At 37.8% G+C, this 23,768-nt stretch overlaps 1 protein-coding gene across 20 annotated transcripts in view; it reads right to left on the bottom strand.

Annotated features, from left to right (window-relative positions):
- PARD3 (par-3 family cell polarity regulator) overlaps positions 1-23,768 on the bottom strand; it is a 445,585-nt gene that overhangs the window by 328,282 nt on the left and 93,535 nt on the right. The window lies entirely within an intron of this gene.

Below are 23,768 nucleotides of genomic sequence, written 5' to 3'. Positions count from 1 at the left end.
GGTCTATAAATCTACTGCTGTACGTTTAAGGAAAATATGTAACTATGGGCAATTCCAATATAAGCTTTAAAATGTCCAAATCCTGAGCAGAAGCCCACAGTCCTGGCACGTATCGCTGCCTGGTTAATGCCCGCCGCTTCTAATGGGCCAGGATCTGAAAGGAATAATGCCACAATAAGATCTCGGCCCATGTTACACTTCATTTTAGTGTGACAGGGATAAGTACAGGATTGCTGCTCATTATATGGCACCCGCACAGCACAGCTGTGAAAGAAAAAGGCTCGACACAAAGGAATGAGTGCAGTCCCTTAAACACCTCACAGGTGGTTTTGCAGGAAGGCCAGGCTTCCTGTGGTACCTCACAGAAGAACTGCACTCCTTACTTTAAACTGCTATTCCGCACTTTATAATAGAGTTGCTCATCCACCAAAAAATGCAGATAAACGACTAGAAAAGAGACTCCCAAGACAGCAACATAATTCGACTTCGCTCACTTACTGAAACTAAAAGTACACATATGAACAACAAAAAAGCGCTTCTGAAGTAGATGCCGCTAATAGAAAAATATAGCAGATGTGAATACCATTTAGAAATGTTCGCATATGATCCACAATGTGATTTTATATATTAGACTTAAGAAGGGTTTTATACCAATTCTCCAGAGAAGCATGATTTGTAATAACAGTCATTTTTCAATTTGCTCATATTTCAAAACGTTCTGCTAAAAATCACAGCTCTTCCGTTTATCTTTATGGTTGACTGGGACTGATAAATTCAGTAGGGGGTTATGGCTGTGTCATTAATACAACAATAAAAGGAAGTGCATTAATGTGTATAATTATCGAAAATGTTTTATTAAACCAACAACTCTTCGGTTTCTCTATAAAGAAAAAATAATAATGTAGGGAGCTGTAAAGCAAAGGTTGAAATCCACAACTGCTAAACTACAAATATACCATGGGGTACGAGGGAAATGGAAAGCTTCCAGAAAACTTCCACATCACTAGGAAAGTAGCATGTAATTATCTTCACTCTATGCAAGATGACAACATGTAATTCACATTATGCTTCCCAAGACACAGCTTGTAGCAATCTACTGTTCAAGAGACCTTCAAAAAATCTTTGGAGCGATAGGTTAAGAAGTCAGAACTGCAGCCAAGCCAAGCATCATGTGTCCCACAGCCTGTTGGCTGCTCAGGGTTTTTGCCTACTAGCTGGTGAAGGCTGGCAGCTATCAACTTGAGGGGCACGCAGGAAAGAGATGATTTAGAATATGTTACATGCAAAGAATTAAATGGGATACCTACATTGCTCCTCCATCATAATTCTCCTGACTGGCTACTTACTGGACTCTTGGTCATTTTCTTGAACAACAATTGAAATAGAAAGCTTTTAATTACTCCATTTCTGACATCATTTTTATGTAAACTGTACATTACTTTATTTTTATTGTTTTAAGATGGCAAAAAGAAGGAAATAGATACCCAAGGACATGCTTCCAACATTTTACTAGGTGTACTCAATCCAAATGGCAGATTTAATTTTTTTTAGTCAAAACTTAAAGGATAACAAATTATGTAAATGTCTAACACTGGCACATTCGTGAAAAATACTGTCATGAATTCATGAAAGAAATCTTCCATTCGTGAAATAAATTTTCCATCAATACATTCTATTATCTGCTCTCTATCAGTAACATATAAAATAAAGCAGTCAAAATACCATAACATCTTTGATAACAGGACTTTGAACTTTCTGTGTGTGGCAGAAGACTAGCTTGCTCCGGTGCTTCTAAAAGTTCTCAAGTATTTGGCTTGCTCCCGTAAGGCATCTTTCAGAGTTCATCCTAAGTCCACCTTCTCTAATAATATATCCAGTACTCTGATATCCGCAGCAATACATTGTGGCATGAGCACATGATTTGCTACATGTTTGCACAATGCTATATTATGACCTTTTCAATACCATAATGATCAAACACTTTTTAAAATCCTTGGACTTGACATACATGTTAAAAACATACTAAGATAGCACCCAGCTTTCTTCTTGCACGTAAACCAGTTCTCCAAAGCAAAACTTCAGCCTTTCTTGGCTGCAGCAAAACCACAGAATCATGGCGATAAACACCTGAAGTCTAAAACACTGGGTTTTCACCTTGAGCCCTCTAACATCTGCTGGTCCGCAGACCTCTTCTAAACATGCTCACAGAAAGGAGCTATGAAAATCAAGCGGCATTAACATGCCAAACTCACTGACAAGAGGTCTGCACTTTCACTACAACACCATAAAGGTCTCTGCAAATTAAGGAAAGTGGAAAAATGTTCTAAAAGACCACGAAAAAATGTTTGTGTAGAAAGGCCCTGACACTCAATTGTTTGTTTCTCATTACTTTTTTTTTAAACTGTTCACCTAGCCTTCAGCTGATTTTCAACGAACAGTATAACACGGCAAATCCCACTTCAACCCAGCTTGTAAATGAAGAATAAGGATCTCAAACATAATTATTATTGCTCCCCAGCAGTCGTAATGGCTGTCTTCATAGCGTAACTCTGCAACATCACCGCAGTACTAAGGGGACATACCTGTGAATTGCTATTGATAGAAAGCTCCGCAGAGACTGAGAAGCAGCTAAGGCACCTGTTCCATGTACCCATGTCTTGGACAGATAAACTTCAATGTAACACTATTTGATGGTAAGTTTACATCTCCATACAAATGTCTTCAATTATATCTTTTAGTATTGCAAGGCAACCCAATGTTTAGTGATGAAAGAAAATGCCTGGAACACTCTATTAAGACTAAAAGTCCATAGAAGTGACTCTGTTTTTAAAAAGGTATTCTTAAAGTAAATTCTAAACATACCTAAGTTTAGCTATTTCACAAACAGAAAGACAAAGTCTGATCAATTATGTTTCTTCTCAAAGACTACACTGGAAATCTGTAAAAGCTAGAATAGAAAACTGTATTCCCTAGTTCCAGTCTTACATTTTATTCAACAGAGACATCCCATTTCATGTACCTAAAGCCACAGCTTGAAAAACAAAACAACCCTTACATTATCTATTTTTATAAATATTTATTTATTTCTATATTGTATATGCCTAGCAACACTGTATTGGAAAGAAATATATTACATTTGACACAGCTGAAAGCTGGCCCCCAAATATCTCATCTTGTGCAAACAACTCAATCTTCAAGTTGCTTTTAATGCCTGCAGAATTCAAATTTCACTGGATAACTACAAAGTACATCCAAAAAATGCAGAATAATTTGTGTCACAATGACCGAACTTCTCTCAGTTAAGTCCAACGTACAGCCAAGACACGATTGTTTACAGATCAGAGCCCACTTCACCATTAGGGTATACTGCCTAGTAGCTCATGGACAGAGACCAATTTTTTACCTTTATTTTTACTTTTATTTTTATTTTGTAATCTCCACCCTCTATACAGAACACAGTAGGGTTGAATACTGTTTCCACCTTAAGTCTGAATTTTCTTGAATAGCTAGGTCTAAATCACGTCCCTCTAGCTCTTTTAATAGATTATGGTTTTATAATTTCCAAGACAGGACATTAATCCCCATATATCAACAAAGATGCGAGATTCGGCTTTACCAGTTCTTTATTCTCACTATCCAAATTCACCCTAGAGACAAAATTTCATTAATGTTAAGACTAAAAGTAAACCACTGCAATTTAAAGGCCCAACAAACACGGTAATATTTTCAGAGCTACAACTCCAGGATCCTCAATAATGCTCAGGAGAAACAAAAACTGCAGATTAGAAGAAATACATCCAAGAAAAACACAGCCAGCAGCTCATTCTGCTGTTTCCCTGACCAGTTCGGGCTCTGTGCATCGCTTCACAGCAGGCCACCAGGGACACACATGGGCCCACACGCTTCCCGCTCCCGGCACCGGCCAGGCCCCTCCTGCCCCTGCTGGGCTCCTCGAGCCCTGAACCTGGCAGGGTATGTGCAGGAAGGGTCTGGCCAAGGCTGACCTACAACAACACAGAAAATTTTGTTGGAAAGATAAACCAAGTAACACAGTAGTAATATTTTTACCTTCAGCAGAAGTGTTAAAGGAGCCTGTAGGCAGCAGAGACCACACTGCTGCCAATGGAGACATCTCTTTCAGGTTTGAAGTTTGGACTTTCAGAAACCAAAGTCCAGCTCAAAATCTGAAAACCACTGACAAGATAAATGTAGTAACTTGAATTCTCTCCTCCGGGGCTTAGCGAAGGCCCATGTTCACACCATAGAGCAGAGACAGCAGCCGGGTGCCAACCACTCCTCTGACAGGAGGAAGCTCGCCTCAGGCCCGCCACCGAACATGCTCCTTTCTGAACATAGGTGCAGCAAATTCACCTAAGGTCAACAGGTAACTAGCTCAGGTAGTCACTGACATGCACAAAAGTCAACGGGGTTGGAGCCCGTGCTTCACGTGGGAAAGCACCGTGTCAGTCCACAGTAAAAAAAGGTTTTCTTTCACTTGTAGCATACTCTGTCTTTCAGAAATCGAGTTGTTAGCAGGTGTCACTAAACAGCTTGGTGATGCAGAGCACATTTCCAGTAACCTTTCATTCCTCTTACCCTAACATTTCTCATTTTTTGCACTGTAGACATTAATGACGATGAAAATGCAATCAATCCCACCGGTGAGCAGAGCAGAATTACCCAGAAGTAGTTACATATCATAGATCGGGAGCTGAGTTCTTAGAGTCAGCTTATTGATCAAGGCAGTACCTGCTATCATCTGCTTTGTCTTTGTCACTAAATGTCTTTCGTATGATGTGTCTGTGTGGAAATATTCCCTCCACAGAGCTGCTTCTTCAGTGCAAAATGTGGGGGGGTTAACAAGACATCAGTGGGAACCTTGCTTAGGAGGGGACGCCCCGTTGACTGGAAGATAAAACAGACTACAAATCACAAAGTTGTTAAAGAGCATAAGTAACCCTATTCCATCAACAGTCGCCTATAATCTTTTTTTTTTTTTTTTTTTTTTTTAAAGACAGAAAGACATACCTTCACAGCCTGCATTAAGCAAGGGAAAAAATAGGATATGTTTTCTAAGAAGAATAATCATAAAACTGCAGTCATCTTGTGGGACTCCATTACTTTGTGCCTTTGCTGTTAAGTTAGTGCCCTTAAATTGGTAAAAGGCCTGAAGCCCAAGAAATACCACATCAGAAATAGCAGGGCCTGAATTAATCTTTCCAAGGTAGGACAGTCCTGCTGGTTCCTCTTTTTAACATGCTGGAAAACGCTATTGTTTTCATGCAGGATAGAACAGAACTTTGAAGATCTCAAATAACTTCATGAAATAATGTGCGGTGGCTTTTGCTTTCCTTAACCTTTTCCAAAATAGAAAGTTTACACCCAGACTGCCTCTTCAGCCTGATCATTCAACAAACTTCCCCCAGCTGACAGATTTCGTCAATCCAAATGAACAAAAACCTTACAAGTCCAAACAGTGTCAAATCTGCGCAGCAGCAAAAAGAGAAACACATCAGCATTTGGCAGCTGTAAACACATACACTATAAATCAAGTATTGCTATTGTGAAGGTAAATACCATCAAACTTTACAAGGTGAAGCCTTTGGTTTTTGTTCTTTTCCCTAGTCTCTATGCATTATTTTAAGAAAGAATCACTGCTACAGATACCCTTATCATGGGCCTGCAGAACAGAAAGGTCACATCCTGCAAAACAACACAGAAGCTCTGAGATAACAAGACGGCCACTTACTTATCCCTCAAACAAAGCATGTCATATTTTTATCTTGATTGCTGAACTATAGAGAAGTTCCTTTCTTCTACTAACTTCAAAAAGATTTAAATTGACGTATTCTAGATTTAAAAACTTTTCAAATAGTCTAAATTAAGGGGAAAAAAAAGTGGAATACAAAACTGTGTAAGATGCACACTTTCTATCACATTGACATAATGCTATACTGGTATTGCACGGCATACCACTATATTCTTATCAAATCTGAAAACATTGCTGAAACAAGTTCTAAACATCCATCCACATGACATTTTTAGAACTTGGAACCATCCTTCCTATTTAACTGAATCAGAAACATGTAATATACAAAGAAAACCGAAAAAGAATATTCTTCCCAAATCGTAAAAATATTTCCCACTCTACAGAAACACATCTGCATTGCATAGCTACAGTTAATTGCAATGACTGCTCTGCTCCTTGTGTACCTTTTCCTTATAGTACTTGGAGATGGTAGTACTGACGATTACTTGGGGTTTGAGAGAAGGAATGAAACAGCTGGAAGCAAAAGACCCCAAATGTATGCTAACATGCATATATCAATGCAGAAACACAAGGTTAATATGATACAATTAACATTAATTTTAATTTTATTGTATTTGCAGTGGTTTTAGATCAATATGGAAACTGTGACACACCTAACTCTAATCCATACAGTGCTTCCCAGAACAGGCAATGAATGTATCATTGCTCACTGCTGGGTAAATCTGCGATTACCTCCTCACACGTACCCATGTACCCACACGATGCAAAGTCAGGATACCTCAAAATATGAGGTAAATCCACAAGAAACACAAAATCTAGATAGACGAATCGTGACCGCACTGTACAGTGCCAGTTTCTCACCTATTTCTAAAAGTGCTTTTAATTCCCGAAAGTGCTGGAGCTGTCTTTGTCATTCAAAACTCACTTCTTCTCTCTCAGCATTTTCCTTAATGTTAAAGTGAATTTTCTGACAACACTTCTGTGAGAGGCCTGAAGGCTGACCTCATGCAGAGCACCTACTCCAACTCATTAATTAAAGATTTAAATACCATGTTTATACACTCACTTCCAACTTACTCTAATTTGCACTTTCCAGTAGTTATCAAATGGGCAATGTGATGATCCAATTACACAGCAACAAAAGAAAGAGGAAAGGCTGAACAATTGTTCTTACTCCCAGCAGTCTCATCTGGATTGTAACCTAACAGTATTTAACAGATAAGCCTTGGTACAATATACTTGACATTTACATTTTCAAATGTATGTTCTATCCAACTGCCCTCACAATATTGGTTTAATTAAGATACAGGACATTACTGACCAGAATCACTTCACTAAAAAGGCATATGTTAAATAGTCCTATAACCAGTATAATATAATTGAGCTCTGTCACTTGGAAAACTGCTGCTTAAGTAGACGAAAAATCAATATTCCCTCTTTTCACAATGTTCTCTGTTTCACTCTATGCAATCAAAGCAGCTCAAACAGTACCAGAAATGCATACAGAATACAGTTAATGGTACCAGAGGAACATACAGAATACAGTGAGATTTAAGGATGATTTTAGAGTGGTGTGTTTATTAGCAATAATTCAACACCTAACATGGCATTTAATCATGCTTTAAAGCATTTAACTATCCCAGTGAACAAAGACAGAAGTTACTGAGGACATTATCAATATGAAGAAAAAGCAGCACCGATACACAGTATGCGTAAAGGAAGGCAAACATGACAGAAATGAAGAGAAACTAAAGGTCAACATTACAGGATAGAAATCAAAATGCAAAACATGCGTTCCAATCATTCCTGCTGCTTTAGGTGCTGAAATCACGTTCTGCAGACAGTGGTTGAACTCAAAGGGTCATATTACCAATCATAAATCTTCCTTATAATAAGAAACGTATACAAGAGGGAAATGTACAAGTTACTATTCCTTTTTTGATGTCACGAAGATTTTTTCAACCATTATACCATTATTTTTAGCAAACCTATTAAGGTTAAGTTACCTCCTAGGTAAGTAGCATAAGAAAAAATGTACTCACTGTAACATTGCAAAGAACAGCTACAGTGTATTGTTTTACAGGCAAAAAAATGGTTTTCCTCAAAAACAAGGCACAAAAATGTCATAAAACACAAAGTGGAGTAAATAACTCTCTTTAGCAGGAAAAGATGCACCTGCTTTCCATAGAGGTATAGATCACTGCCTTCATTACAGCACAGCTCCCAGTATTAAACAATACCATGCAAGGCACTTACTGATACATGAGCTACTTTAGACTGGTAGAGGACTGGTAAATTGAACGATAATGACACCACATTAAGGTATTTAAAACAAGCTATATTTGTGAACTAACTCCTGCATTAAGGAAAAACAAAAGAGAGAATATTGCTGTGCACATGACAATGTAAGGGTCTCCAGCTTAAATACAAGCTTTTGGGGTTCAACACTGTGAATATCTCCACCAAACAATATTGAGCCCTCTAGTTTTAAACATCATAATGGTCTCCTAGTTTTTAAGTGATCTGCATGGGAAACGTACATTAAATCTTTCCAAAATTTTCTTAAGACCTTAAAATCTTTCCACCTCAAGTGTTGCTTCCTTTCATTTCTATTCATCAGCAAGACAGAGGAACAGAGCCCCTACACACAGATTTCCTACCGCGCAGTGTTCCTTGAACGCCCCATTAATGGACTCTAATCCTCATTCCCAAAACAATGAGGAAGAATTCCTCGCATGGACCACCCACCTTCCAGAGGAAGTCACAAAAACCATAACTCTAAAAATTCCTACCTTCTGAAAGCCCCAAAATTCTCTTTCCTAAAACCACTACCAAAGTCAGCATAAGAATGAAATCATGCCTTTACAATATACGTGCATTCCACACATCAGGAGCTATGCACATATATCCACAACTGCATATTAACTTCTAGAAACTAGGACCAATAAAAACAAAATGCATACCAAAACCTTGTTCAAGTATATTTAAGAAGCTCCATTCCCACTCATCGTCATACCAAAAACTGAATTTTGTGCCTGGTGTTTAACACCTTAGGTGTTTTGTTTTTCAGGAGCAGCAGTAAGGGAGGTCAGAAAAGGTGAGAAAGACGCTGACTTCCTACAGCTATGAAATAAGCTCAATTTTCAAATAGTCACCAGGTAGTAAAGGGAAGTGAGGAACGTACTCACTCGTGGGTCATCCGAATGATCCCTCTGCAGCTTCACTTGCAGCTTAGCAAGCAGGTAAACAAGAGGAACCTGGGATCTGTAACAGCCAGCTCCATTTCCAGCAAAACACCAAGGCAATCCCATCCTTCCCCAACCATCCAAACAATCAGCCTTTGTTAGAGATCTCAAGAACTGCCTATTTTGCTTTATCTAAAACACGTATCATTTAATGGGCTCAAAGAACCCGAGAAGAAGTTTAATACGGAAACGTCACTAATGGGAAACTTTCCCTCCCTCCATGTTCGTGTTAAACTGATGTGAAGCTGATTTATTGAGTTCTATTCCACCAAGACTTGCAGCAGTGAAAGAAAACTCACAGTACCCTAAAGGAGAGCAGAAGACAGTCTATCACCTTTACTTCCAGTGATATTTCATGCTGGTTGCACAAATAAGCACTGGGTTCAGAACATGAGCAGGGGAGGAAGATTCAGAAATGGTGTCAAATGCTCAGAAACGATTCCAACGGCCCGTGGCAATCACTGCAAAAAGGCAGAATCTGCATTGTGGCCTCGAGGCACCGGGCAGTGGTTTGGGAACCGCATTCCACTCTTACAAAATTCTGCTATTCTTGCTGTATGGAAATGATGACGCGTCTTAGAACTAGGAGAACAAAAAGCAGATGAACAGGCAAACTCTGCGGAAAATGAGAGTGTTTTCAGCTTGCTTTCCTCTCAGTTTTACTCTTGAGAATATTTTGGGTTCTGCTTCCCTGTGTCTGTGTCTTACTTGATGTACAGACTCTCCCAAGAGAACTCCTTTTATTAACACAGGTAGGAGTTTTTGCATTTTCTGCTGGGATTTCTCTCAGAAGACAACTTAAAAGTGAATTTTTATTAGCAGTGACACGGATGGTTTTAATCCTGGATTGTTTCCATACACATTCTGAGCAACCCAAAACAGTTCTCAACTGAAGAGGAAAAAAAAAAAAAAAAAAGACATGAATTTCTCTCAGGATACTTAGCAGCTTTAAAATACGCTTGTTTTTAATAGCCAAAGAACCCCATCAAGAACTCCTTTCTGCAGAGGATGTTACTATTTCACAATTTAGTTCCATTTTAATTTGGAACAAATACTTGATATTATGGAATACTATCAAGAATTAATAACTGTTATTTTTAATTCTTATTTCTTTCCTACAAGGTAGTTGCTGTCTTGCTCTGGGATGATCCAAGTACCACAAACAGTGAAAAAAAATTGCATCTCTGAATCCAAAGAAGTTCAGGGAATAGCAAGGAAGTATCTGAACTGATAAGCAGGGAACAAACTAAAATTGTGTTGAAATGGAGCATTCTCTGCTAAGCACAAGCAGTTAATTTGCATACTTGCAAAACTAAGCAAAGAAAAGCAGGCCCTCATTTTCCCTCAAACACTTCTCAGCAGCCGCAGAAAGGACCACAATAGCTACAGACACGATCAGACTACTGCAGGTAGGGCAGGTCACAACTCAGATGTGTTGTGCTTACTGAGGTATACCTCTAGCTTGCTACAAATTTTACCCTAAGGGTGTAAATAATAATGCATGTTTTATTTTGCAATTTAACTAGGCTCATCTATTCTTACATCCTACCTGCCCTCCTCAACCACCTCTCCATGCTGTTCCTTTTAGAAAAATTTTGTCTCTATCTGTTCCAAGTTACATAGCTGACCTGATGGCACTTTGACTGTAGCATTATAAGTATATATTTTAAAAATATTTCCTCACCAAATACTTTCTCAACCATCTATCTTCCATGTGAAAATCCAGATTCAATGACATCAAGCATGTGAAATTCTGCCATGGATACACTTTAAATGTATCTAAGTCTACAGGCACCAGACTCATTCACACATTATCAGCATGTAAGATGCTTTAATAAATTATATTACTCAAATTTCATTTTTATTAAAATCATACTGAAAACTAAAGTAAGAATTAAATGATTTCCTGCTTTACCAAATGCCATTTTCTTGGTCTGCTACCAGGCTGTCACCACTCTAGTTATAGAAATTCTTTTCTATTGTTTTATTAACTAAATTTTATAAACTAACTCTAAGTATTCTTTAGCTTTACAGAAGCACTTTGTTGTGCAGCATTTATTTTTAACCTAATTTCTTCTTTCTTGGTTTATCAGAATATGAGTTCAGCATAAAGTAAGGAAGATAAAGCAGGGTCGAGTGTCAATGACCGACTCTACAACAGCTCATGTGTTAAAGAGAGTGGTAAAATCTCAATGGTATGAAATATTTAAGGCTCTTGAAAAGACACTGAAGTCTCTCCCAGACTCACAGGAGGAAATATATGCATTTCCAGCATATTTAATAAGTGTAATAATTGGAGTGGTTAGAAACCAGAGTGATAAAATGCTACATTCATCTCTCCTAGCACATTAGTGTACAATTACTGCTGGCCTCAAAATAGGCCAAGTCACTCAAAGTTGAAAAGATCAAAAATTTTATAACTTGAATGACTTGGACTATTTTTAGACCAGTCTTACAAAGATCAAGAATTTCATTAGGTTAGGGAAATATATAATTGCTGTTGGTAGTCAAACAAAACATATTTTCTTGAACTGAACACTAAAGCTAGTAATTTATAAATATATATTATTTTTTTAAAAGATCATGAAATAACTTCAAATTTATGCAGCTTACTGATAAAGGACAATTCCTTGACCATCTCAGCTAACAACTTTAAAGCTTTGTATTTTTGCAGGGTACATCAGCAAATTAAATCTCTAATACTTTGAAATCACTGTTATGAAAGAGTCAATATTTTACTCTGTGTTTTGATATTAGATCATTACATTAAATATAATGAAAGAAAATGCATGCTTATATATCTTTAAACATCTTACTGCTAAAACAAACCTGCAAAGTAGTGAAACCCAATTTTCTCCCCTGCATGTGGAGGTGAATGCACTGCACAGATTGATAACTCCCATTGCGAGTGTGGCTAAGTGTTTCTAAGCAACCTTGCTCCATCATCTTCCGTGACAAAAACAAGTGAAAGAGTTTGAACTGCAGTCTAATAGAGCAGTGAATACTAATGACTAACAAAAAAAAAAAAAAAGGAATCTTATCACTGATTCTTTTTGTGGAAGGTAAAGAAACTACAATTACAAAAAAAAACTTAAACATGTACTAATTAAATTGAAAATGTGAACAAATAATTTTAAGCTTATCTTCTGTAATTATGTAGGAAAAAAGAAAGCAGATTTCAAACATTAGAATCAGGTTAATTATTTTTTTTCATATGCATCTCCCTCCACAGCACAAAATACCCATGAAAACGTATTCATTCCCCACATCTGCAAGTACACAGAAAGGGCAACATTTCTTGGCCAGAGAACTTACTTCAGTCGTGGTATCACTTCTGAATAGCCAACCCACAACCCACATCGGCAGAAAATTAGTTGCTTTGACCTTCCTGGCCGGATACCTCACGCATCATCACACAACAGATTTGGTAATGGCAATGCTGAAAGCAGCATACTGTCATTTTACCCTAAAAGCCTAGAATGCAGAAGTACAAGACAAAAATATGAAAATTAGGGACACACCGACTTCTTTTTTACTCCTATGCCAAAACACCATCATGCACGCAGAGTTGACTGGAGCTGATTAAGTGCCAGTGTCAGAGAATCCCACATACTAGGTCGGTATCGGTGCTGCTGTGCCATGGTATACAATGGACAACTGCTTGCCACCGCCAAATACCTGGATAAAGGCAAGATCTTCACCATGAGGGGAGCTGTGTATAGATTGAAGCAAAAATCTCAATGTATTTAGCTTTAGCCATCTCTGTACCCAATCATAATTCAGAAAATTATGAAGTTAATATACTTGCTAAATCAAGCACCCATCTGGCATGCTCTGTTGCTATATTCTTTGTTCAGCCACACCTTTCATATTGTAGGAATGGACAACGAAGAATAATGAATCCTCTTGTAAGCGTTGGCATAACCCACCTCCCGGCCAAAAAAAAAAAAAAAAGCAACAAATCTTTGCCTTTATGTTTTTATTTGTGAAGTTTCGATCATTTCTCAATAGTTAGTATATATCTTCAGTGAATACTACTGTGAACTTAGTAGAATATGTGATGACCACAACCACACAGGAAAAAATGCTGAAGCTCTTAAAGTTATAAGGAGCTCCAGTACGTCATACTTCAATCTATGTATCGACTGATCTCAAGAACAGAGAAAAAAAGTTAATAAAAAGTTTTAAGATGTTATTGAAAATTATTAACAAGTTAAATTATTTTGTTTTTATACTATAATAAAAGTCTGACATTTTCCCAAAGCATAAATACAACTTTGTTGCAGTCTCCCATCATTGTTCTTTGTTTAACATAACCTTGATGAGTTTAACAGTCCTACGTTAACCTTGCAGACCTAAGGACTTTGATTCTGACTGCATCCCAGGCACTCTCAGGCAACGCACCAAACACACAAAGCACAAGACTTGTTGAAGTCGCAGATGTTGTGCTACAGCCTTTTTAGAGGCTTTGCTTTTGCCCAGCTGACATCTTAAGAAAAAGGATTTAAGGACAGCCACAAAGTAGCTAAAAATGGATTATGCATGCAGAAAATTTGCCAATGGCCTGAAAATTCAGTCTACTGTATTATCTAAATCTAAGAGACACGGTCCTAATAAAATCAAGCTGCTTTTTTCAGAGGAGGTAATAGATTTTTACCTCAGTAGCAGAGATTGTTAGTATATTTTCTACAGAAATATGCAGCACAAAGCATTCTGCTGATGAAAGAATATGAAAACATCATTTCAAACGTATGGCAAATTGAAAATGGGAAAGCTCTTGTTGAAGCCTCTATGTAGGTTTACACTAACAAAATTATATATGAAGAACTTAATTACATAAAAAATCTTCCTTCCATCGCTAAAGAGCAAATGAAAATACCGTACAAAATACTTTGAGAGAACACGAGGCATAAATATCAGTAATTTATGAAAAAGGTCCTTTATAGTTGTTAGTTTTATGCAACATTACCTATAGATTGATTTCTTAGTTATCACATTGATCTGCTCTTCAAAATTGAGAGCAGTATAGACTAGATAGGGAGATGATGCATAATGAATTAATAAACTGTGAAATTACAATCTCATTACCATGTTGCTATTCTCTTCCCACACTGCATAGGATTGCTCTGACAGCAATGGGGACTTCTACCCAAAGAACCAAGAACCTGGCACTATGGATGCAGTGAGGTTTCCTGGATAAGAGTGAAATAACAAAGTAGTACCTGGACTTCTAAGACGTGTCTTTCCCCATAAAACATCTAAAGAAGCTGTCTCTAGGAGAAGGCTTTGCTAATAAAATTATAAATCATCCTCCTGGCTCCACCTGAGGTCACTGGGAAGGTTCTCAGCATCTTTCAGAGGAGCATTACTTCTACTGAAACTGTGTCATGCTTGACAAAGTGATGCTAAGAAGTACGGATAAAGCAAGCAAGTCAGGGTTTGAAGTGAGAGATGGACATCTTTTATCAGATAGAAGTAATAGTGACAATAATAATAATAATAGGTCCTGGAGTACATAAACCTTTCCTCATGTATGAAGCAAAAGCTAGGCTTTTAATAGAAGGTAGAACAACACATAAGCATAAAAAATCCTCACTTGTCATTTTAACTTTCTATACAGAATGAAGTAGGGATCCATTAGGCAAATTTAATCTTGTAACACTTCATTAGTGAAAATAACGAACACGTTACGCAAGAATACACAAGAAAGCTTACATGACAAGAAAAACTTTTCTAAAAGGTTTTCTACTTTTCCACAAAACCAAGAAACGCTGAGGGAGTCCTCCTGCCTGGTCACAGTACCGCACGGTGACCGCGTTGATGCAGAGGCAGGAAGCAGGTCTCCACCACAACCATTTCACGTCCGTGCTGAGGCCCAATGGCCGTTCTCTCCACAATTTGCAGAGCTCTTGCACGTAATTACACCTCACAGGAAAAATGATCTTAGAAATCATATTTCAAGTCCTCTCTTACTTTCCTTGCTCTGACTCACTATAGATGGCAAGCAAGATAGGATTAACCAAAGAGGCTTAACTATATCTTGCCGTTAGGAGATAATCACCAATTACTGCTTCAGACAAATCTGATTTAGGCTTGCTGCAAAAGGAGAATTCTACAATGGGGAGAGAAAGGGGGAAAGAGACCTTAAGAGTTTGATAAAGCAAACTGATTTTCCTCTAAGAAAATCAGATTTTATATTTGAAGCATTCTCTCCTGATTAATACCACTACATTTTCTAAAGAAATTCTAAACTAAATCAAGTTATTGTTCAGTAGGGTTGTTGGATTTTTATCATTCAATTCACTGTTGGCAACTATGAAAGCAACTGATTTCTCTTCATCTAAGTATTTATACAATAAAAATAGAAGTAAATGGTCATCACTATGAAACCTGAGTGCACTACAAATTCTAAGAGGGATGAAATAAATGACTTCCTTGTTTCATTGAAAGCCTTGTCTAAAGTGAATTTGTCTATGATTAGATGTATACACCATAAATAAGAAATATACAGCGGTTTGCTCAGTTTGATAAGGAATACCTTGTTTCATTGTATAATTAATTTCCAACAAAAATCGTTTCACCATTAGTTCTACTATTTAACATTTGCTTTTATTGCATATCTTCATATTAAGAATAAGGAAAATCAAGCAATATTTGGGTATTTGAATGTCTGTTTTTCATAAGATTTAAATTTAAATAAATCAATGAATGTTTAGAGGAAGAACTTACAAATCACTATTACAAGTCATTTGCTCCAGATCACTTTCAAGCAGTCACACTTATTTTGCTTTATCACAACAGGTTTTAAATTTCTCTCAAAACCACTGGTTGTTGAGAATGATCACAGAAGGCTAACAACCAAGTGAGGACAGAAAGAACAGCTCCATAATGGCCTGGAGTTTACTCCAGTGCAGAAATTTGGGAAATGTAGGTCAGGAAATAAAAATAACAGCACATGTTAAAATTTCAATGCAAATATATAAAATTTTCATTATCCACAAAGATGTCCACTTCATCTTCTCCATGTTTATCAAGGTGTTTTCCAATGGTGGAGTTGGCTAGATATAAATGATCCTACCAGACACAACCTTCAGATACATTCATAGCAAATCAATCATTAGACTAAAATTCCCTCAGAAATCACATTATTATAATACAAATCAGTATTATAGTCTTAACTGTTTCCTCAAAACCAAGCAAAAAATAGTAAGCATGCTGTAAAGGAGAGCATGTAACAGATAATGAGATTCCACAGGTGTACCCTTAATTTTACGATGTTCTGATGCAATGCATACTTATCGAATTACAGAAAAACTAGTAAATAGCAGCAGATCGACTAACTGAATGAGCTGGCAAGATCTATATGTGGGCAAAATTATCTACAGATTCTAAAATAGGCTTTAATATACTACTGAATAGACTAATATACATACAAGGTACAAAAACCCATTATCATTTTCACCAGACACATAATTCCTATTTATGATACACAATGTTGTGTATCATCTGTAATCACCAATTTAGATTATAAAAACCCTCAAGCAGTGGAACCAATAAATCATAGAAGAGCTTAGAGCTATTAGAAAACATTAATTCTATTCTCAAAGCTAAATTACATTTCACAATTTCTATCAATGGGTTTGAATGGAACCTTGAAATGATTAATGTTTTATCAGAGATGGCACAGACAGTGAACACAGAGTCTGCCATTTAGGATTTAACGCTGGTAGTGTGCTACTGACCAAGTGAAAACTGATAGACTTATCACCAGTACCAGCACTGTCGAGCATTACAGATTGCAAAAGTAAAGCATGTATTTGTAATTAAGTCTGCAAGCCAGCCGACACAATATTAGGTGGTCGACACAAAATATTACCAACCACAACACTGTAAGAGTCACAATGCACGGGTAATTGGTAGCAGCGTAATTGAAATGCGTGCATGTACTGCAGGTGTCTGAACCAAGGCTCCCTCTGCTGTCAGATGAACTTTTGAAGAAGGTGACTCAGAGCACTCCTGGGCAGCGCTCTCTGTTCGGTATGCACTCGTTATCCCACCAGAAGAACACAAACCAAAAATAGAGTGAATATTCCTGTTAAAGCTTCCCATTTGAGAGTGAGGTTGCACAGAAAGGAATGACAGATGTTTGCGTCCAAGCACCTGCTACAACCAGGTAAAAAGGCAGCATTTTAGTACATAAGAAGTGAGGTATTGATACCACAGGTCTGAAGACAAGCAGAGTCATGTACCAGAAGACAAAATGAAATAAAATCTATCAGCTCTGAAGTCAGCCATCTGAAGATGAACAAGACATTTCCAAAGAGCTAAACATCTTGCTACAAGCTTCAGTAAAGCTTCCAACATCAACACAAGCGGTGGCTGTTTCCCAAACTTCAGGATACAGCGTGGAAGATCCGTCTTTGTAACTAAACAGACTCCCCAGCATGCACACACATAATGCATATAAACAAAGAAAATGTGATATTGTAAGGGATAAGACTATTGCTAGGAATGAAAAAGTGGGTTAAAAAAAATGCTTTCTTCCTTCTCTGCTTCAAAAAGAAAACTGAATTTTCTATAGCAATAAAATAAGCGTTATCCCAAAGTCATGTCAATATTTTTTCTGAAGAAAAAGAAAATAAAGCCATGTCTAGAAGACTTCTATCATGAGTTTCTCACATACAAACAAATTGTGTTTCTATTACCTGTGTATAACTATCTCTTCAAAACCAGTAGTACATTTTAATGTCCATTTTCCTTCCCCACATAAGGACTGATTTACATGTAAGTACAGGACGGGCTTTGTTTATTTGTCTAGTTTTGTGTTCACCTAACAGTCCCTTTATTTTTAGTTGTGCTCTGTTCTCAGTAAAATTTCTATTAACTTTTCCTCCCCTCAAAGGAATTAGAGATTAAATCTTGCCACTTTGGTAATGTAAAAATGAATTGTTCTCAACAAAAGGATTTCATATATATAGTGCAAAAGACCTCATTAGAAAAGAAAATTCAATTAGGAGAGAATAATCAGGGAAAATATCTTCCTCTTTAGAACAACACTACAGCCAAGTTGATCTTACTTCTAAAATTCATTCTCCCAAAGACTACTTCAGAAAGTTTTAGGGGAGATGGGCAGAGGAAATAGTACCAATAAAATTAGGTTTCACTGTGTTAATTAACAGCAACTTTCATTAATTGTTGTCACAAAATGATGAGAAAAGCTGGGATTTCATTTCTTTCAATTTTCCAATCTGAGATGTATCCGGTGGAAATGCTTTAGCCAGCTGTAAATTATGTTTTAATCAAATAAACGCTGATGTTTCGCTACAAGACAGCTTGTTAAAAAAGCTGAAGACCTCTAATAAACATAGAAGGAAGCGTGTCTTTTGCCTTTGTAAAGTGCCAGCACTACTCAAAAAAAATAAACTCAACAGGTATGAAATCAGATTCCTTCTGAACACCAAGCCCCAGCGCAGATCAAGAAGTCCGTGTCTGAAATGCTCTTGATGCAACTAAATATTTCTTTTTAATCACACCGTTGTTAAAAATGTATTGATGAAAGGTTTACTAGGAAAACTCTTTGTGATTCACCACTCCCCACACAGACTACCTGGCTAACAGCCATGATGTAATAAATGATTTAGATAAGAAGAAAGTCCACCATTTTCTATACTTTTAGAGGGCTTAGAGGATCTGCAGCAGCAGGAGTCGGGGAGTTCTGTCTGTGTGTTTTCCATTACAGGAAAATTAATAGGTAAGTCAAAAATTCATAAATGATAATTTTATTCCAAATTTGCCAGTTTGAATAAGGTTTCCTCCGAATAGGGAAACGGGGAGAGAAAAAAAAAATAACACCTTTTGCAAATGGAGGCTTTTGTGAAACTGCAGTATTGCTGCTCAACCTCAGGGCTCTGTGATAAAGCCAAGAGACGTTTCTCAGAACTTTGTATTATCATTTACTTCCACTGCTCCCTTTCCTCATGCCTATTTTCTTCTTTTGGTATCCAGTTTCCTTTCATAGTTAAATATACACTGAGACTGCCAGCACACTTTCCTTCCTACCCCTACCCCTCACACGTACCTATGGACTCAGAGCCGCTCCGTGGGAACGGGAGTTGTGGGTCCGTGCATCTCGGCCCCAAACCAGCACTTCCCGTGCCCACTGTCCCCAGCTTACATCCTGCAGTGCTAGAGCAGGCCAGCTGTCTGCAGCCTAAAAAAATATCTGAACAATAGAGTGGTTAAAATCTGACCTCCTGTAATGCCATTTGGCAGGCTGTTATACAGAAATAACAATGGCTTAAATTTATTTCAATAGGAACAATTCCCACCTAGCAATTTTATTATGAAAAACACAATTCTTTCTGCTAACCTCTAATTCTGTGGATTTGATCTCTTCTTTTCAGTCCTCTGTGATTAGGCGGAAGCACTTATTGTAGTTTACCTCATTAAACTACAGCTTTTTTACTTACAAAGTTTCCTCACCTATTTCCTTAGCCCATTCTCTATACCCGAAGGATTGATTCACTCAAATACACCAAATTGCAGAGCACCTCTGAAGGGGACAGTAAAAGCCACGTAGCTACCGAAGTAGAGACCCCCTGCCAGATCACATATGTGTTTTCAAAATACATTATAGCCATCTCTGAGGACCAGAATCTCTCTTCTGATCACAAAATCAAAGCCTAATCAAGAGATAACACAGACTTTGGTTTCAGCATTATGACTACTTTTGTAAAATGTCTTGTTGCCATTTGTTCCAGAATGTCTCATCGAAGTATCATTTCAAATAGCTACACTGCGTTTGGCATACTAAGCCTTTCTGATTTATGCTAGTCACATTAATTTTAAACTAATAAAACCAAGCAGAAAAAGTCACATTTCTTTTTGTTCAGGAAATAAACTTGCCCTCAGCTATAGTCAATCCATATTGATTACTTAGTGGAAATCTAACTGTAATCGTATTTTACTGTATCTCCTAGAAAGACTTCATTTTTAAGAGAAAATCAGCTCCCAGGGAACAGTAAGACTGACAGTTCATGTAAGAATTTAAGAGACAGTAGCATAAGTTAGAACGCGTAAGTCTGTGTGTGTGTATATATATATGTACCTGCTATGCAGGCACTATCACCTTTTTAAAGATGGAAGAGAGAATCTGTATAAAATATAGAAGAACAGAATGTTGTTTCATGGTCCACACATTTGTACAGCTCAGTTAAGGCTGTTCCTGCAATTACAGTGATTTCCTTAGAGTTTCAAAAGCCCAATGGGAAACAGACAGGGCAAGTTCAAATAAAAGGCAAAATAATTAATTCAAAAGAAAATTTCATAAAACATATTTAGAGATAGGGAACAAGGAAAAGATAAGTTCTTTTCCATCCAATTTTATAAAAAGGAAGTGTAATAAAGATATTTGTATTTTTTGTAGCCAAAAAGTTAAATAGACTTATGAAAACATCAGCAACTCAAAGATTATAAGGCGACTCTAAGATCATAACAGGAAGCTGGAAAACATTTATTTTTTCCCACACAACTAGGATTCAGCAATAATATGTAATGAGTCCCACGTCAAATTATTATTTTGACCAGGAATATCATAACTTCCTGACAATCCAAAATTTAAATGAGGTAGATCTAAGAAGAGTTTGAGAAACATCCCCAACTACCTGGCATTCTTCTGTGAGAAGAAAATGAAAAAATTGTCTTCTCTTCTGATACGGTGGATTTACTTCCTGCCTTTCCGAAATAGTCAACAACTAAACACACACATTAGAAACACCTTTACAATGCACGGAAGCCTGGGAAAGTGCCAAGAAGTGTCCATTTCCCGCTGCAATCATCGCATCCCACTCAAACCCAGACTCGGAAAAGCATTTAATATGTGAGGTTAAATTTCAGTTTAAATAGTCGCAATGAAATGAATGTAACTTCACTGTCCAAGTCCTTATTGAACTGCGTCTATGGGAAGGAAATCACATATTTTAGGGTGTAGAAAAGTGAGGATGTCTTTTTTAAAAAACAGAACAGAGCAGGAGTGTGCCTGAGCACACGGACTGCCCATCATTCAGTGGGTACCCTCAAAAAGCACTCGCTGTTACAGCAGAAATAGAAGTCGTAACAGGACCTGAGAGTCATATAGTAATACTAAACTATAAAGCCCACACACACACTCATTAATCTTTGCAAAACTGAAGCTGCTAAAGCTTAATAACATTCCTTTAATTATATTTAGTTGGGAAATCAACAGTGCCTCACTTGTCACGGTTGGATAAATAATATTCATTAGACGTTTGCTTAGAACAGACAATTTTTCTGACACTGTAGTTGCAGGTTGAACAAATGATGTATTTAATCACAGCAATGATTTTTTCGTTGTCATCTTTTACTGCATCCTGCCCCTCAGCTGGATCCACCACAAAAACCTCCTCCCATCCCACGACCAATACCTGATTCATGGCCTCTCTGCCAGGAATGGGAAGGGCCTGAGGAAAACAGCCAAAATTTGCCCTTGGTTATAGCTCTACTACTGCCGCTGCAATGAGTGAGACACGGGCAATTCGGAGCGACTCTTCTCCTTCAAAGTCAATCACAAAACTGTTTTGGCCATTTTCAGAGGCCAGACAAAGGTACTCAGGGAGAAGAGCTGGCAGGCACTGTCGTTCCTGACCCACACCGTATGGTATTTATATTTTCATACGGGCATCAAGTAAATGCAAATTACCAATTTAAAAAGCATTTCTGTTACCAGAGTCCAGTCCTGAGAAAGACAAATGTATGGTCTTCCCTAATTTAATTGTTTAAAAATATATATATTCTTTGTATCTTTTAATTATGACAATAATTTTGTGAGAAGAATAATATTTCCTGGGATAAGTTGTTTAGAAAATACATTCTCATTGTCTAGGCCCAAGTGACACTGTAAAAGGGCTTTCCTGTGACTGTACCTGAGGCTCAAAGAACAAAACATTGCAGAGGGCTCTGGGAGCAGTTCTGCATCCGCACCTGAGCACAGCCTGCCCAGGCTGGCAGCACCGTGATGAACTGTCGAGAATTCGAGAATCGGGCTCAAAAGTGCTAAAGAAAACAATCTGGATGACACTACATTTAACAGACATCTTTCATGATCTAAAGCCAGTCTGCAAAATCAAAACCATACTAAGAAGCAAAACTGGCATTGGCTGCCCTGTCATCAAGTGTTGATGCTCCCTGGAACGGTTTGAGCCCTCCTGCAGTTCTGACAGGAATTTAAATACATAATGTTTGTGTGTGTGCAAATTGGGTGCAGCTTGTTTACAACAAGACAAGGAAAGTTAGCATTGAACAATATTTTCTAATCATTCTTAAAAACAGAAAGAAATCAAGAAATTCCAAACTCCATCTGGACACCAGCTGGCAGTCCTTACAGGACGAATTTAACCTCCTACGTGGTTAGAAGCTGGCATGGTTTCCTCAGGCCAGACCCTTCACAGGACTCCTAGCCCCACGGCTGCTCGCAGGTTACACCAAGCTTACACAGCGAGTGACGGAGGCCTGGACAGCTGGGAGCAGGATCCGATCCTACAGGCCTCAGGCCTCGTGCACACCCTGCCTGCAGCCCGTGATGGACGGGGAAAGGCAAGCGACACCGCTAGCTAGAAGTTCCTTGCTTTTATCCACTTATTTTCTTGACTTAATATAATCTGAAAGCACGTTTGAATTTAATTTCCTTCAGTTTTAACAAGCACATCTTTTAAAAGAAAATCACATTTAGAAAAAGCCCACCGCATCTGGTGCTTGCAGCACAGCCATGGAACTGATAACATCTCAGCCAAGTGCCCGAGACGGCTCGATTCATGACACCAGGGCTTCTTTCCAGCATCGATGTGACCTCCCCACAAGTGTTTGGTACACTCACAACACCAATATGGCTCTCACCAAACCAAAACACGGTTAAGAACTGGGTTTCTCGAACAGCCAGTGCAACAGCCGGCATGGGCAGCTGCCCTCGTTCAGCCAGCATCCACCAGCTGGAAGAGCCAAAGGTCTTCGGAGATGCACTCGGTTATCCCCAAAAGGGGTGAGAGTGGAAGTTCAGGTACCTGAGAAAGCACTATCTAGGAAAAGGACAGTGACAGGTGAAAACAGCATCGGCAGAGGGAAATGTCACCAAAAAAAGCCACTCTGCACAGGGGCAGAAATCCAATCACATGCTCAAGATTTTAATACTTTTGTATGGTTGCCAAGGACTTGTCCCTTTTTCCTGATTAATAGAAGGAATATTTAAACTTACTACATTTCTAGGTGTCAGAATATAGAACAGAATATTCTGGAAAATAGATTTAGGACCCACATAAAAAACCTGAGTATACACACCCTAAAAATGTTTTGATTCATTAAGCCTCAAAATGGAGTACTTGTACAATCCTTTGTAGTCAAAAATTCAAAGATATCACGTGAAAGAAGTCAAGTTAAGACCTGTCAGCTCACTCTGAGAAAGCTGAAATAGAGGTGATTCTCTTATTTTGCACTATATTAAATACAGCTGTAAAGACCTGTCAAAGCAATTTTTTGTTACCAATGCCGTACTATAAATTACCTACCACATATTAAACATATATACAAACACATATTAGTTTTTTCATAAATCCATAGTATTTCTGATTTTTTAATTTGAGTCCCTCACACAATAAACAGATGCACAAACCATTTTTCTATTGCAGCACAACCTCAAATATAATAAGTCTTTATGGCCTGAAACATGAGCTTTTAACAACATC

Source organism: Cygnus atratus, chromosome 2, assembly GCF_013377495.2.
Source record: "Cygnus atratus isolate AKBS03 ecotype Queensland, Australia chromosome 2, CAtr_DNAZoo_HiC_assembly, whole genome shotgun sequence".
Classification (NCBI taxonomy): Eukaryota; Metazoa; Chordata; class Aves; order Anseriformes; family Anatidae; genus Cygnus; species Cygnus atratus.
Note: the sequence above shows the minus strand (reverse complement) of the source record. Positions and strands in the feature narration are given on the sequence as shown.